Genomic DNA, 16,526 nt, shown 5'->3' with positions numbered 1-16,526 from the left:
TTCACATGGAAGATTTATATTCTGCTTTCAGGTGTACAAAGGAGGATAGTGTCCTTTTTGCAGTAGCTGTTGCTTAAGTAACTTTAATTTTTAAAAATCAATATGCCAAAGTGGTACATTTAGGGGCAGCCTGCCCCATCAAAAACCATCAGAATTTTCCATATACAAGGTAGAGATCCTTCCAGGTTGATGTAATCTGTTCTCTCCTGAATGATCACAGCTTTGTCTCTGTAGCCTTTGTAGGTCTTTATACTTTCTACCCCTTTGTTAAAGTTATTACAATTGTTTTTATTTATAGCATTTCTCCTTTTGCTTATTGCCATCAGTGACTGTTTCTTTTTATTACCTCCCTCTCCGGTAATAATAGGCATTTACTACACATTTGACAAATAAGCAGAAGCAATCATTCATTTCCCTTTCACTTTAACAATGGAAAGTATACACCTACAGATTTTAAACATGTTAAGTGAGCAGGAAAAGAAGGAAAAATAAGAAGAGAAGGAGAGCCATATGTGGCTTTTCTTAACTCAAATATCCTAAAAGTAGCTCTCTTAATTCTGTCTACATATTTTGCCCTACTAACAAAAAGTTTCATTATAAAAAAATATATACTCTTAGGAAAAACTGTGAGGAGTTTGATAAAACAGAATTCCATTCTAGCTACATATATCTATTAAGTTGGATCAAGATGAAAATTTGAAAAGACAAATATTTTCCCAAAACATTTTCAGACCTCACTAAGAGCTCTCTCAAAGGAGAGAGCTACATTCTTTGCCTTGATTTGTGTGCTCAGAAATTCATCTTTGCTGTGCTTTCAGTTGTTTATTAGGCAGGAGGGAGCTATGAAATGAATAAAATGCATAAATTGATCCAAAGGAGTTTTTAAACTAGTTGGACAACCAAAGACAATAAAACTATTGAATAATAATTTTAAATGGTATATTACTAAAATTGCAAGACCAATCATAATAATAATTCTTCTGGGCCAGAGTTCTAGAAATGCTATGTATTTAAAAACAATAGTTACTCATATGTGTGCCATTCACATCTTAGGGATAAAAGATTTATATCATTGCATGTAATGAGTGATTATTTGAAAAATCATAAGAATTCAAGGGAAAATAAACAAATATATGATTCTGTGACAGGATAATAATCTGATCCCCATAAATTATTCCCTCCTTTCCTACAGAGTAGTATCTCATCTCAGGAGATTGAACTTTAACGAACCATTCCTGGGATTAAGATAATTCCATAAAACATGTTGATAATTTCTTAGGCTACAAGGCCTAAAATTAGCTTACCCTGACTATTCAGAGAGGTACTGATTCTTCCTGGGCAAGCCCAAATTTAGATTCATTCATTTATTCAACAAACATGTATTCAGGACCTACTCCATATCATGTACTGGGTTAGACTCTGGGGATACAAATATAAGAAGACAAAGTTCCAGCTTTACTATGCATGCAGGGAAATGAGACTGCCAGAGACAGTAGGTCATACGAGAAGGAGCCTTGGACTGAATGTTAGACATCCTGAATCCCAGCCCTGGTCTCACCACTACCAGTTTACTATATAACAGTACATGTTAATCTGTAAGGATTTATGGTGCCATTATCATTTACAACACACACAGAGGACTAGAAATTATTTCTGTTAAGTGTCATCTCTTTAGTGGCATATGTTACCTCCTGAAGTCTAACTAGGAAATATTATTTTAAAAAACAGATGAATTGAGACCATTAAACGTCTGCCTTCAGCTCAGGTCATGATCCCAGGGTCCTAGGATCAAGCCCCATGTGGAGCTCTCTGCTCAGTAGGAAGCCTGCTTCTTGCTCTCCCTCTGCCTGCCACTTCCCCTGCTTGTGCTCTCTCTTTCTCTCTCTGTCAAATAAATAAAATCGTAAACAAACAAACAAAAACACCCAGATAATTTGGGTCTTTTGTTCCTGGTAGCCCTTTTATTCAGCCAATTTAGGAGGGCTGTCCACCATGTTGAAAAACTAACAATAACATTTATGCTTTTGGAGGAGGCATTTCAAGATGGCAGCTTAGGAAAATCCTAAACTTACCTCCCAAAGACAAAACAAATATATAACTATATATACAATTAATTCCCTCTAAAAATCTCCCTGAAAACTAGCTCAACAGATCTTCCACAATCAAAAATTAAAAGGCCACATTCAGATGGGTAAGGAAAAGAGACACAGTCTCTCCAAACCCCCTGCCCCCGACATGTGGCCCACACCAGGAGGAATTGGGAGGGATCTCCTATACACAGAGCTTCTCTCTGTGATGCAAAGGTTTTGTGTCTCACATCCAGCATCCAACCCAGGGGACCTAACCTGAGAGATAAGTTCCCAAAACAGCTAGCTTCAAAAACTAACAAACCTTATATCCAAGAGAAACACAGGGCTATAAGGAATGGAAATTCTGCTCTTAGAAGGCTCATACAAAGACTCTTGATCCAGGACCCAGTGCAAAAGCAGCAAACTGAAAAGCACCTAGATCATATGTGAGGCAGATTAATTTGCTAACATTAAAGCATCTGCCAAAGGATCAAAAGCCTGTTGGAAATTTCTGGGGACAAATGCACTAGCAGATGCTATTTTTGGCACTCTTCTTCTACCTTCTAGTGCCAAAAAAGGCAGGTAGCATCTTTACATTTTCTTTCTACCTAGCTGGCACCAACACACTGTGTGATCTGATGGGCAAGTGTCCTGCCTGTCCATGGGCTGGTGCCCTGCCACTCCCCATTGCTCCTGTGGCTGCTGCCAGGCTCAGTGGTTCTGAAACAGAGAGACGATTTGAGAGAAAATCAAGAGCTAGGGCAAGATTAAAGATATGGTTCATCTCCTACACAGGGCTACTCCTTCAAGCCTGAAAGAATCAGCTGTTTCTCTTAACACATAGAAACAAACAGAGAGTCAGTAAAACAAGGAGACAGAGGAATATGTTCCAAATGAAAGAACAAGATAAAACTCCAGGAAAAAAAGCAGAGTTTTAGAATGCATACAGATTAAACTTGCTATCAACTTAAAATAGACCATTATATATCAATCAGTATGATAGACTGCATTAAGAAATGAAGATTAAAAATCATATAATCATCTCAATAGATGCAGAAAAAGCATTTGACAAAATTCAACATATACTCATAAAAATTCTCAGCAAAGTGGGTATAGACAGAATGTACCTCAACATAATAAAGGCCATGTATGGAAACCCTTCAGTTAACATCATATTCCCCAGTGAAAAGCTTTTCTGTGAGTTTAGGAATAAGACAAGAATGCTCACACTAACCAGTTTTATTCAACATAGTATTGGAAGTCCTAGCCAGAACAATTAGGCAGGAAAAAGAAATAAAAGATACCCAAATAGGCAATGAAAAAGTAAAACTGTCACTATTTGTGGGTATGATTTTATATAGAGAAAAACCCTGAAGAGTCTACAAAAAAACTGCTAGAACTATAAAAAAAAAAATTCAGTAAATTTGCAGGGTATAAAAATCAACATACAGGCATACCTTGTTTTATTGCACTTAACAGATATTGTGTTTTTCACAAATTTAAGTTCTGCCGCAAGCCTACCTCAACCAAGTCTATCGGCACCATTTTTTTTTTAAAGATTTTATTTATTTATTCATGATAGACAGAGAGAGAGAGAGAGAGAGAGGCAGAGACACAGGCAGAGGGAGAAGCAGGCTCCATGCAGGGAGCCCAACGTGGGACTCGATCCCGAGGCTCCAGGATCACGCCCTGAGCCAAAGGCAGGTGCTAAACCACTGAGCCACCCAGGGATCCCCTTGGCACCATTTTTTTTTTTAATTAATTTATTTTTTTTTAATTTTTTTTTTTATTTATTTATGATAGTCACAGAGAGAGAGAGAGAGAGGCACAGAGACATAGGCAGAGGGAGAAGCAGGCTCCATGCACCGGGAGCCTGATGTGGGATTCGATCCCGGGTCTCCAGGATCGCGCCCTGGGCCAAAGGCAGGCGCCAAACCGCTGCGCCACCCAGGGATCCCCTGGCACCATTTTTTAAATGGAATTTGCTCACTTCCAATCTGTGTCACATTTTGGCAATGCTTACAATATTTCAAACTTTATCACTTTCATCATATTTGTTATGGTGATCTCTGATTAGTGATATTTGATGTTATTGTTGCAATTTTTTGAGGGCACTATGAACCACATCCATATAAAACAGCAAACTTAATCAATAAATGTGTGTGTTTTGACTGCTTTATCAACTGACTATTCTGCTTCTCTCTCTTTCCTTTGCCTTACTATTCCCAGAGACACAATAATACTGAAATTAGACCAGTTAATAACCCTACAATAGCCTCTAAATGTTCCAGTGAAAGGAAGAATCGATCTATGTGGCAAACTACATTGTTGTCCTGTTTTAAATTGTCATAGCAACCCCAACTTTTAGCAACTACTAACCTCATCCAGCAGCCATCACCATCAAGGCAAGACCCTCTAACATCAAAAAGATTTCTATTCACTGAAAGTTCTAATGATATTTAGCATATTTTAGCAATAAAGCATTTTTAATTAAGGTATATATCTTGTTTGGGATGCCTGGGTGGCTCAACAGTTGAGCATCTGCCTTCGGCTCAGGTCATGATCCCAGGATCCTGGGATGGAGTCCTGCATTGGGCTTCTCACAGGGAGCCTGCTTCTCCCTCTGCCTATGTCTCTGCCTCTCTGTGTGTCTCTCATGAATAAATAAATAAAATCTTTTTTTTAAAAAGGTATGTACCTTGTTTTTTTAGACGTGATGTTATTGCAGACTTTAAATAGAGTACAGTATGTTATAAACAGAACTTTATATATGCATGCACTGGAAAATAAAAAAATTATTTGGATTGCTTTATTGTGATATTTACTTTATTGTGGTGGTCTGGAACTGAACCTGCAATATCTGTGAGATATGCTTGCACAAAAATCTGTTGTGTTTTTATATACTAACAGTGAACTATCAGAAAGAGAAATTAAGAAAACAATCTCATTTACAATTGTATCAAAAGAATAAAATAGGGCAGCCCCGGTGGCACAGCGGTTTAGCGCCGCCTGCAGCCCAGGGTGTGATCCTGGAGACCTGGGATGGAGTCCCACATCAGGCTCCTTGCATGGAGCCTGCTTCTCCTTCTGCCTGTGTCTCTGCCTCTCTCTCTCTCTCTCTCTCTCTCTCTCTCTCTCTGTGTTTCTCATGAATAAATAAATAAATAAATCTTTAAAAAAAAAACAAAAGAATAAAATACCTAGAAATAAGTTTAACCAAGAAGTCAAAACCCTGTACACTAAAAACTGTAAGACATTTATGAAAGAAACTAAAGAAGACACAAAAAAATGATATGCCATGCTCATGAACTGGAAGTATCAATAGTGTTAAAAAAAAATCCTTGTGTCAAGATAGCCACATTATCCAAAACAATCTACAGATTCAGTGCAATTTTTAACAAAATTCCAAAGTCATTTTTCACAGAAATAGAACAAACAGTCCTAAAATTTGTATGGAACCACAAAAGATCCAGAATAGCCAAGGCATCATGAGAAAGAAGAACAAAGCAGGAGACATCACACTTCTGGATTTCAGACTATATTACAAAGCTGTAGTAATCAAGACAATATGGTATTGGCATAAAAACAGACACACAGATGAATGAAGTAGAGAGTCCATATGCATATGGTTAATTAATTTGTGACAAAAGAGGCAAGAATGTATAATGGGGAAAGGAGAGTCTCTTTAATAAACGGTGTTGGGAAAACTGGACAGCCACGTGCAAAAGAATTGACCACTTTCTTATACCATACACAAAAATTAATTCAAAATAGATTAAAAACGGTCTCTTCCTGCGGATTCCGTCCAGGGTACAGCAGTGGCGCCCTTCGTGATGAAGACCCTGCACCGATCGCACGGCTCAGGAGCCAGCAAGAAGTATTCTCTCTCCAAGAACTGGCTCCTTGTCCACACTCAACGGTACTGGTGTAGGTTTAAGCACTTTCTGAAGCCATCCGTGCTTCATGTGGATGCCCGTCTGCTGGAGAAGATTTTCGGACCAAGCAGAGCCCTCGTCCCGGGGTTCGAACGGGAGTTCAAGGTCCTGCTCCAGATGAGAGAGCCCAACTCCGAGGGCAAGGTTGAGATCCTCATCATGGGGAGGCGCCAAAAGGCTGATTCGCATCTTGGTGGCGAAGCCCCGAGGGAAACGCTATGGAGGCACAATGATGTTCAGCCTAGAAACCATGAAGTCTTTTGAAAGAGAAAATGTTCATTCTGATGATTTCCTCTCCACCGCAGTGATGAGCAGCCTGGATGAAGCCATGCAGTCCCTGGAAATAGGTCAGGAGACTGTCCAGGAACCTGTTACCAAAACAGTGTAATTTTTGTGATTAGGAACCCAGTGCAGGGGGGTCGGTTTGGGTCAGGAGCCTTACCCTCAGAGGCCCGGTCTGAACTCTGCCTTTGTTCCTGTGGCTAAGAAGAAACAAGTATTGTCAGTGGTCTATCCACCTTCCTCCTTCATAGATAGTTGTTTAAAGATTCAAATGTGAGTTACAATAAAAAATAAACTTTAAAAAACATAGATATATACATAGATATAGATTAGTAGTGTCAAGAAAGGCAATCTTGCTTTTGCATGCTCCAAGATGGGAAAATGCTAAGAATTAACAAATGGTTGGTTCTGCTTTTTCATAGTGTTTTGTGTGAGGTGGGTATGGCTGGGATCTTTAATGTTCCAGGAAGCTTTTGTCCATAAGGAAGAACTTTACTACTGTTTATTCTTTCACTAATACTAATTTTGAAAAAAAAAATGTTTGATATTAAACAAGCTTTAAAAAAAATAAAAAATAAACAAGCTTTATAAACCCAATCAGTAAGTATTGAAACATTGATGACAAGCTGATTCCATTCTCTTTGGCTTTTAGTTAAAAAGAGGTCGGTTAATGTTTCTTTGTTGCATCTTTTTTAATAGCTTAAATGTCAAAACACATTAGCGAGTACAAAATTTATTATGACTGGAACAAAAGCATCTATGTTTCTTCATTATTCCTGTAATTCCAAATAGAATAGATTTCCTTATTTAAATAATTTTGTTATTTCACTTTCTCAGAGTATTACCATAAATAAAAGAAAACGGATTCTATCACAGCCCCCCCAAAAAATAGATTAAAAACCTGAATGAAAGACCATAAACCATAAAACTCCTAGAAGAAAACAAGTACTAAGCTCTTTGACAGTATCTTGGCAATATTTTTTTGATCCGACTCCAGAGGCAACAGCAACAAAGCAAAAAAATAAACAAATGGGACTATATCAAATTAAAAAGCTTCTGCACAGTGAAAGAAACTATCAACAAAATTAAAGTGCAACCTACTGAATGGGAGAAGATATTTGTAAACCATATATCTGATAAAAGGTTAATATCCAAAATATGTGAAGAACTCACACAACTCAATAACAACAATAAAAACAATTCAACCAAAAAAATGGACAGAGGATCTGAATAGACATTTTTCCAAAGAAGACATACAAAGGACCTACAGGCACATGAAGAGATGCTCAACTTCTTTAATCATCAGAGAAACGCAAATTAAAACCACAACTATCAGACACCTGTCAGAATAGCCATTATCAAAAAGACAAGAAATAGCAAGTATTGAGGACATCTAGGGTAGGGAATCCTTGTGTACTCTCAGTGGTAATGTGAATTGGTGAAATCACTATGGAAAACAATATAGAACTTTCTCAAAAAATCAAAAATCAACTACCATATGATCCAGCAATTCCACTTCTGGGTATTTATCTAAAGAAAATGAAAACACTAGCTCAAAAAGATATTTGCACCCCCATGTTCATTGCAGCATTATTTACAATAATCAAGATATGGGAACAATCTAAGAGTCTACCAATGGATGAATGGATAAAGGAATTGTGGTGGGTCTGTTTATCTGTCTACCTGTCCATCTACAGTGGAATACTACTCAGCCACAAAAAGGAATGAAATCGTGCCATTTGCAACATGGATGGACTTTGAGGGTATTATGTTAAGCAAAAGAAGTCAGAAATAGATAAATACCATATTATTTCACTTAATTGTGGAATCTATCAAAACAAACAAAACTCACAGATTGGTGGTTGGCAGAGGGGAGGCAAGTTGGGGGCCAGGTAAAATGGGTGAAGGGGGTCAAGGGGTACAAATTTCCAGTTATAAAATGAAGTCATGAAGATGGAATACACAGTGTGGTGACTAGTCAGTAATATTGTATCACATATTTCAAAGTTTCTAAGGGTAATCTTGACAATTTTTACCACAAGAAAAAAACTTTTTGTAACTATATGAGGATGGACGGTAGGTAGCTAGATAGTATTGTGATGATCACTTTATAATGTATACATATATTGAATCATTATGTTGTACACCTGAAACTAACATAGTGATACATGTCAATTAGACTTCAATTTAAAAAAATAACTGGACCATGAAAAGCACTCAATAAATAAACACACACACACACACACACACACACACACACACACACACACACATCATGCTTTCATGTCCAATACTGGCCAGAAATTCTTCCTCCATTAAGGATTCTTCAAAATCTGGAAGCCAAATGCACTCTTGCTTTCTCTGCTGTGTGAGCCACTCCCCTACAAGAAAAAAGTGTGAATTTGAAGCTCCAAAGGAAAGCACCAAGGAAAGCTCACTTAAGAAATCAACCAAATTATGTTCAAATTCACTTCCATTCTCTTGATTCTTTTGGTATTGATTCCTCTATTCCTTCTCAATTTATCCCTTCCTTCTCCTTATGCTTCCTCCTTTGGTCAGAACCTAACATTCAGAATGAATTTGTTGTTTCATCAATACCTGCATGTTATACTTAAGAGGGTCTCAGCCTCAGCTTTGTTTCCTCCAGAGGGGGCTTGAAAGTGTAGCATGTTATCTGCAGGTCTTGTCCTGTGAGCCCAGTGCTGGGAGTGGAGGCTGGAGTGATCCTGTGCACCAGTTGCTGGCCAAGAACCAGTGCAGCCTGAGGGCAGTTCCTGTATGCCTCTCCACACACAGGGGTGCTTTATGTTAGGAGAGAATCACAGGATGTGGTGAACTCTCACTTTCCTGAGTTCAGTAAGGCAAATGAACTAGTTAATCTAACATAGTATAAGAACTCTGCAAGGATTATGTGTCAGTCTTTTGAAATTCTGGATATGCCTCTGATCAGCTAGTTCTGTAATTATTAAAATTGTTTTTGCCTCATTTCTTTCAGTGGCAGAATGGGGTCCAGGTGATGTTCAGATTCCTTCTGGTCCCAAACATTGTATGGTTTATAGTCTTTTAATGAGAACTCATAAATATGTAGTGTTTAATCCCAATGAGGGTTGGCAAGTGTGGTTATATACATTCTATGTGGGTAGAGACTCCACAAGGGAAAGTCTTCCCTCTTTCATATTTCTCTTTTGTATAGCATGATCTGTCATTTATTGGCCATAAACTTCTACTATGCTAGATATTGCACAAAATGCCTTGTCATTAAAACATTAACATGCCAATAAAAACCAAGTTTCTGTCATAAACTAAATGATAGCACTCACTACTGTGGCCATAAGCTGGCTCTTATTTAAACATATCCTTAGAGGAAGAGGCAAAGTATGTTCTCTTACCCATGGGTGGAATGAACTCCAATTTCTAGTTAGAGAAAAGTCCTCAGGCAAACAGTACAATGGAGGGAACTGGTTTGGTGGAGAAGGCAAGACTTGCTGGGGGCAGAACTGGAGCTACCTCCAGGAAAGAAGGACGTGACCACACATTGGAGCCCTGCTGTGGGGGGCAGCCTCTGGTCTAGAGAGGAAAGTGCTTTCCTCAACTGGAAGGCCAGAGAGAACATCTGGCTTTCATAACCAGGAGCAGTGAAAGGAAGGAAAGAAGCAAAAGTTAGATATACTAAAGCAGCCATGATGAGCCAGACGCTGTCACCTGTTTCATTGCATTTAAATAACTGGGTTTGGTGTAACATTCATTTCCAGAGAAGGTGGTGGGACTTATATTAAGAAAGGAACCCAAGACATGAATATCTAGCTTCATGGCTGTTTTCGTAAAGTCTTTTTTTTTTTTCTCAAAGATGTTATTTATTTATTTATTCATGAGAGAGAGAGAGAGAGAGAGAGAGAGAGCAAAGACACAGGCAGAGGGAGAAGCAGGCTCCATGCAGGAAGCCCAATGTGGGACTCGATCCCGGGACTCCAGGATCACGCCTTGATCCAAAGGCAGATGCCCAACCACTAAGCCACCCAGACGTCTCTGTTTTCATAAAGTCTAGGGACTGCCACCACTGCTCCTTCAAAAACCATAGCCAATTAAGTTTGTTTCCAAATATTTTGGTGGTTCTCAGCCTTGGCAACACATTAGGATCTCCTGGGATGCTTTGAACAAAATGTTGATGCCTGTGTGCTATCCCATTCCAATCAAATAGGAGCCCCTTGGGAGAGGGGGAAAGGGACAAATATTAAACCTCCCAAGGTTACTTTAATACATGCTCGAGACTACTTCTGTGCTCCCAGGCAGCGAATTCTTATAAAACTAAAAAGAGTTTGTGTACTTTTTGCAAACATCGCAAGATGAGCAATGTCAGGAAATCAAGACCTGGTTCTGAATCTGGTCCAAGGAAGGGATGAGACTTTGGTTTTGTTAGCATTAGGTGATGTACTCAGAGCTCATGGGAAGGTTCAGGGAACATCACCGTACTGGTCGAAGCTGGTTTCTGCTCCTTTCTCAGGAAAGAGAAAAGCTTTCTTCAGAGCTTCAACCCGTAAGAGAGCATGGGTTAACACAGGCTGTTCTCAGATGTCCCACATCACTTGGGGTGTAAGTTGTCCAGTTCTATCCCCAAGCCTCAGATGAGCAGTTCTTCTGAGCCACAGTCTGCTTACCACTACATTACAGAGATATATGGAACACATAATGTCTTTTTTCTTTTTTTAAGATTTTTCTTTTATTTGAGAGAGAGAGAGTGAAGAGAGAGCATGAGCAGGGGGTAGATGGAGAAGCAGGCTCCCTGCAGGAAGCCAGATGCAGGACTCGATCCCAGGACCCCAGGATCACGACCTGAGCAGAAGGCAGACACTCAACCACTGAGCCAACCAGGGGCCCCCACATTTTTAATTCTTAAAGTCATACATTTGCCCCACAGTGAATGTGAAGTAGATGTGAAAGAAAAATACTAAAATGTTTCAACTTTACTAGAACTTGATCAAATCTCAAAATAAATCTGTTAAGTTACCAATCATAAAAAAATGTATTGAAAGTGTGCTATTTCAGTTTTCTGCCAGCAGTTATGTTTAATTTTGAACTATTCTCATTCCTTTATGGCTCTGTGAGGGCTTTATTTTATTCATTTTCATAAATATAATTTATTGGTGTTTACTTTCATCTTTAAAATATTCTAATTTCAGTGTTTTCCCTGAATTACCTTTATGAACTTATTTCCTCAAAATCTATGCTCTGAGTTTCTGATAAGACATTCTGTGTTTCACCAAAAAAAAAAAAAAAAAAAAAAAAGAATGAGAGAGATACAGAAGAAAAAAAAAAAAAAAAAAAAAAGGAACGCCTGGGTGGCTCAGTTGCTCAAGCGTCTGCCTACAGCTCAGGTCATGATCCCAGGGTCCTGCCTCTGCCTGCCACTTCCCTGCTTGTGTTCTCTGTCCCTCTCTGTCAAAAAAATAAAATCTTTTTTTTTTAAAGTCTCTCATTTTTGTAAAAAAAAAAGAATGTAGGCTATTTGTTTCATGGTATCCATTACTACAAATAAATGACAAATTTAAAAAATTAGCATATAGTAAATAGATATTTAGCTTTTCTCTTGGAGCACTGGCCCTGGATGGGCCTTGGGGCGCTCCTGAACACATGTGCTGGTGACACGCGTAGTACATGTCTCCACATGCCAAGGGGCCAGTCAACAGTAGATGCTCAGCACCTGTGCCCTGCCAAGGCCTAGTCGTCCAGACCTCCCACCTATCAGATGTGCTGCCAGCATGTGAAGGCAGCAGTCCTCCTCACAGGGCATCCTAGGCCACTAGTAAGAGCACTGGCCCAAAGGGAGGAAAAGTAAGGGAGGGCCTCATGAGTAAAGAACAGAGCCACTTGATGTTTTTTAGAATCTGTAACATTTTAATTGTCTACTTGTGAAATTAATTTAATTTCAATTGTGCCAATTGAAAGAGAAAATACTGGGTGATGGGAGAGAGGAAACCAAAAGGAAGGTGGTAGAAGATAAGGAGGACAAAATTAAGAGGATAGAAAAAGAACTACAGAAATAAAAGGAGGAAAAGGGAGATATTCACAAATACAGGAAAGAGGCACAAGACAAGAAGGATGGCAGGGAAAGCAGGAGAGAAACAAGATGAGTTGCCAGGCTCCACACTGAATGATTGCTGAGGGTATTTGTGTACACCCTAAAATTCATTTGGGCTGTCAACACCCATCCAGCTGACACGCATTGAATACCTACTGTGTGCCTGCGTGTGGGTAAGACTCAAACTTGCATAGGATTAGTCTTTGTGATCAAGATGTTTACGATCAAAGAGACATAAAACATATACAGCTACGCATGCAGCAGGAGCCCTGGCTGTCTGCTCTCTGCCATCCTCCAATGTCACCACAGGGCCCAGCACTTAGCAAGAGTTCACTAACTGGTTCTTGAATGTGTTAAATGCTAACTTGTGATATAAGCACTAGAAATATAGAAGAGGCAGGGATTGCTTCCGGCTGAGGACAAAAGAGAGAGGAAAGGATTCCTAAAGATTAATGCTTGAAGAATAGGTAGAATTTTCATAAGCCAAGTTATAGGGCAAGGCATTTCAATTAATTAATTAATTAATTAATTAATTAATTAAGGTGGGCTTCACACCCAGGGTGGAGCCCAACATGGGGCTCAAACTCACAACCATAAGATCAAGACCCAAGGTGAATTCAAGATTTGGATGCTTAACTGATTGAGCCATCCCAGGACCCTGGGGCAAGACATTTTAGACAAATGCCACAGTGTGAAGCTGCAGAGCTTGTGTAGGTTTAAGAGCCAGGAAAATACCAGATTATCTGAATGCAGGGTCTGTATTAGGGAGATGATAAAGCTGAGGAAGATGAATACTAGGCTGCCCTCGTCCTTGAAAGCTGACAGGAGGTTTCTTCTTACTTGAAACAAGAAGGAGTGGTCATCAAAGGATTTTTAGCAACCAAATATGAAGGATTAGAGTTAATGTTTAAAAAAGATGACTTTGGCAACTGCATCCAGGAGAGTCTGGAGCAGAATTTCTGAAAGCATGATCTGTAACCCCATTTTTGATCTAATCACTTGGAGTGCTTATTGCCTGGGCCTCACAGACATTATATTCCCTAGCTCTGAGGTGAGGTCCTTGGATCTGCATTTACAGAAGTTATCCAGTATATGAAATTTTCTGTACACAAAAGCTATCTAAAACTGGCTTAGAAACAAGACTAATGAGGAGGTATATATTAGTTATGCATTGCCATGTAACAAATTTCCTCAAACTTAGTAGCTTCATATAGCACAAATTTACTACCTCAGTGTTGTTGATTAGGAATTGGAGAGTGGCTTAATTAGGTGGTTGCATGAATTTGTACCGAAGCTATAAGCCAATGCTGCAGCCACCCAAAGGCTTGACTAGGGCTGGAGGATTCACTTCCAAATTGATTCTGTGGCTGTTGGCAGGAGTCCTCAATTCCTCCCCAAAGGTTTGCTCATGACGGAGCAGTTGACTTCCTTTAGAGTGAAAGATGAAAGAGAAAGAGAGAAAGAGAGAGAGAGAGAAAGAGAGAGAGAGAGAAACCAAGACAAGCTACAAGGTTTTTTTAAAAAAATTATTTTTATTTATTTTGTTAATTTCAACTCTTATTTTTAAATGTTAAACTTATTACAGGCTGATCAAGTAAGATCAAAAATGACTTCTTTAAACATGCAATATTTGAAATTAGAAAGTTTTGACTTAGAACTAATATTTTTTAAGTTGCAAGAGCATTTTATGAAGATGTTGCCTGTTTCAAATATAGAGTAGGATCTTCTCTTTCACTCCACTTTTTAAGACCAGCAAAGACCAGGGATATGTTTCTTTGGGTTCTCCAAATATTCCATCAGAGTTTCCTCTCCACAGATAACCCCTTTGTTTTTGCTAGCACTGGAATAAGAAAATGCTAGTGCTTGTCCTGTTTTTCATCTCAAAAGGCCCAGGGATTTGGACCAGTCTTGTGTTTTCCACTTTTTTCCACTGTGTGGCACTGAGTACATTTAAAAAAAAAAAAAAAAAGAAGATTTTATTTATTTATTTGAGAGAGAGAGCACAAGCAGAGGGAGCGGCAGGCAGAGAGAGAGAGAGAAGCAGACTCCTCACTGAGCAGGGAGCTCCATGTGTGGCTGGATCCCAGAACCCTGATCACCACTGAGTGGAAGGCGCACATTTAACCGACTGAGCCACCCAGGTGCCCCCACATTTTTAAATAAAGATCTTCTTGCCTGCTTCAGCATCTCCCATCTTGTTCACAGGGTTAGCGGCTCTGCCCACTGCTTGCATGGAGAACACTTAGCAGTCACCCAGGCTGCTGGTGGGCCAGAACGTGCACTACAAATTTGAGGCTGGTGTTCTCACAGTCGTGCCTCAAAGACCAGTGCTGGATGCCCAGCCAGGCATGTGCTCACGTCTTTTACAACCTAATCTCAGAAGTGACATACTGAGGAGGTGGGGATGGATCACTGAGGTTAACATGGAGTCTAGGTACCACACAAGGCAAAATCCAAGGTCTGAGTATGAAGTTATAACTTGAAACTGCAGTATGTGATGTGAAATAGTATAAGCTAATGTATTTGTACATTCACCAGTCCACGAACTATTCTAAGCACATTACATATATCATCTCATTTAACCTTCACAACAACTTCATGAGGTAGGCGTTGTTATTATCCAGAAGGGAAAACCGAAGTACAGACAGGTTAGTGGCCAAGTGGGAGTACTCTTATAAAGAAAGACTTATCAGCACATGAACTTGAGCGTCGGGGAAGGTCATCCGCTGCAACCAGTGTCCGTTGTAGGAAAATTTTACTGACTGATGAACCACCTGTTAGTTCTTCAACTGCTGGATCCATGAAATGGGAGGATTCATTTTCAGCTGGCCACAGCCGCTACCCAGGGGCAAGAGACAATCCAGCCAAATGCAGTCACAGGCCATTCATTTAATAAGCAGTGGGAACCAAAAGTAAACCAGAAATTCTCCCCTGATGCGATCCCTAGAATGGTTCCTAAATAGGTTCTCAAGGACTTCTCTCTGCCCCCAAGGCTCTTTCTAACTTTGAGTAACTTCTGAGGTCTAGAGAAGTTAGGAAGAAGAAAGTTTCACTTTTGAAGGAAGCCAATCAGACCCCTGAATGTATCAGGTGGGCTGTGGAGAGGACTAGAGAAGGCTCAGTGTTCTTGACTCCTCCCCACCATGCGCAGGGTGGGGTTCCCCAGAGCAGGCTATTTCTCCGCGCACATTCCCAACGCTCCTGCACAATGGAAAATGCCCTGCAACGTTTCTACTCGCTTCTGCCCAACTTTCCTGTACTCCGTCAGCTCCTCCCTTCCGGCACCACCCCAACCTGTTCTTGCTGCTATTCACAAGATTCCTTTACCTTCTTTCCTTTCTCCAGAGTTCTTTCATTTTTCCCTCCGTGTCTGTTGTTTGCAGCCTGCATCTTTCCAGCCTTTCGCCTCCTTGATTCTGCCCTACAAAGCTTTGTGGCCTGTGCTGACAAGTGCCCGAGTGTCTGATAAATGACTTTAATGTCAACAAACGGGGGCGGGGCGGGTAGAGTAAGCTCCGGGAGTCGGGAGGCGACCCGGGAGGTGAGCTGACTCGGCCTGCTGGGGCTGTCCGTGTGACCGAGGCCTCCCGCCTCCGCAGGCCCGGGCTTGCAGGAGCCCTTGAGCCCCGCGGCGGAGCAGGCCCGGGCCGCTGACACCACTGCGTCCCGCGGCCGAGAGGGCGCGGCGGCCTCGGCGGGCTGCAGGTGGGGGGCGGCGGCCTGGCCCCCACACGCGGCAGCTCGGGGCCGGGTGCCCGGGCTGGGGGGTCCCCTGGGGCAGCGGGCCGCGCCGACGCCTGGGCCTGGAGCGCGTCCAGGGGCCCGGGTGGGGCCGCGAGCACCCAGTCAGCCGCTGGGGCACGCGGGCCGCGGGTGGGGCAGCGCGGGCGGGCGGGCGCGCAGGGACACTGTTTGCACAAGCGAGGCCGAGGGTTTGAGCCGCCTTCCCTCCGTCTCGGCCCCGCTGGACGCCGCGTGGCCCGGGGCCACCTGCTGGGGAGCGCGGGCCCCGCCCGGTAGGTGCGGGGGGCGGCGGGGCCAGGGGGCAGAACGCGGGACCGTGCGGGTGGGGGCGCGGGAGGGCGCGGGAGGCGCTGGGGGTCCCGGGGCGCGCGGGGCGCCGGCCCCAGGGGGAAGGCGAGCACTTCTGGGGCACCGGGAGGG

The 16,526-nt window shown here is 41.4% G+C and overlaps 1 protein-coding gene and 1 long non-coding RNA gene across 5 annotated transcripts in view; one reads left to right on the top strand and one right to left on the bottom strand.

The window, feature by feature from the left end:
• Positions 1-6,408: 6,408 nt before the first annotated feature.
• On the bottom strand, positions 6,409-15,985 carry LOC144284644 (uncharacterized). The gene is made up of 2 exons (XR_013353089.1): positions 15,690-15,985; positions 6,409-8,667 (listed from the first exon to the last, which is right to left on the bottom strand). It is a non-coding gene; the product is annotated as an uncharacterized LOC144284644 (long non-coding RNA).
• SH2D4A (SH2 domain containing 4A) overlaps positions 15,576-16,526 on the top strand; it is a 71,387-nt gene continuing 70,436 nt past the window's right edge. For 2 of the 4 annotated variants that reach the window (XM_077849453.1, XM_077849450.1), the window contains exon 1: positions 16,229-16,378. The gene's annotated coding sequence lies outside the window, so the exon portion shown is untranslated. The other 2 variants (XM_077849451.1, XM_077849452.1) reach the window with 2 other exon arrangements.

The sequence above is a fragment of the Canis aureus genome, chromosome 15 (genome assembly GCF_053574225.1).
Source record: "Canis aureus isolate CA01 chromosome 15, VMU_Caureus_v.1.0, whole genome shotgun sequence".
Taxonomy (NCBI): Eukaryota; Metazoa; Chordata; class Mammalia; order Carnivora; family Canidae; genus Canis; species Canis aureus.
The sequence above is the reverse complement of the archived record's forward strand: the minus strand, read 5'-3'. Positions and strand labels throughout refer to the sequence as shown.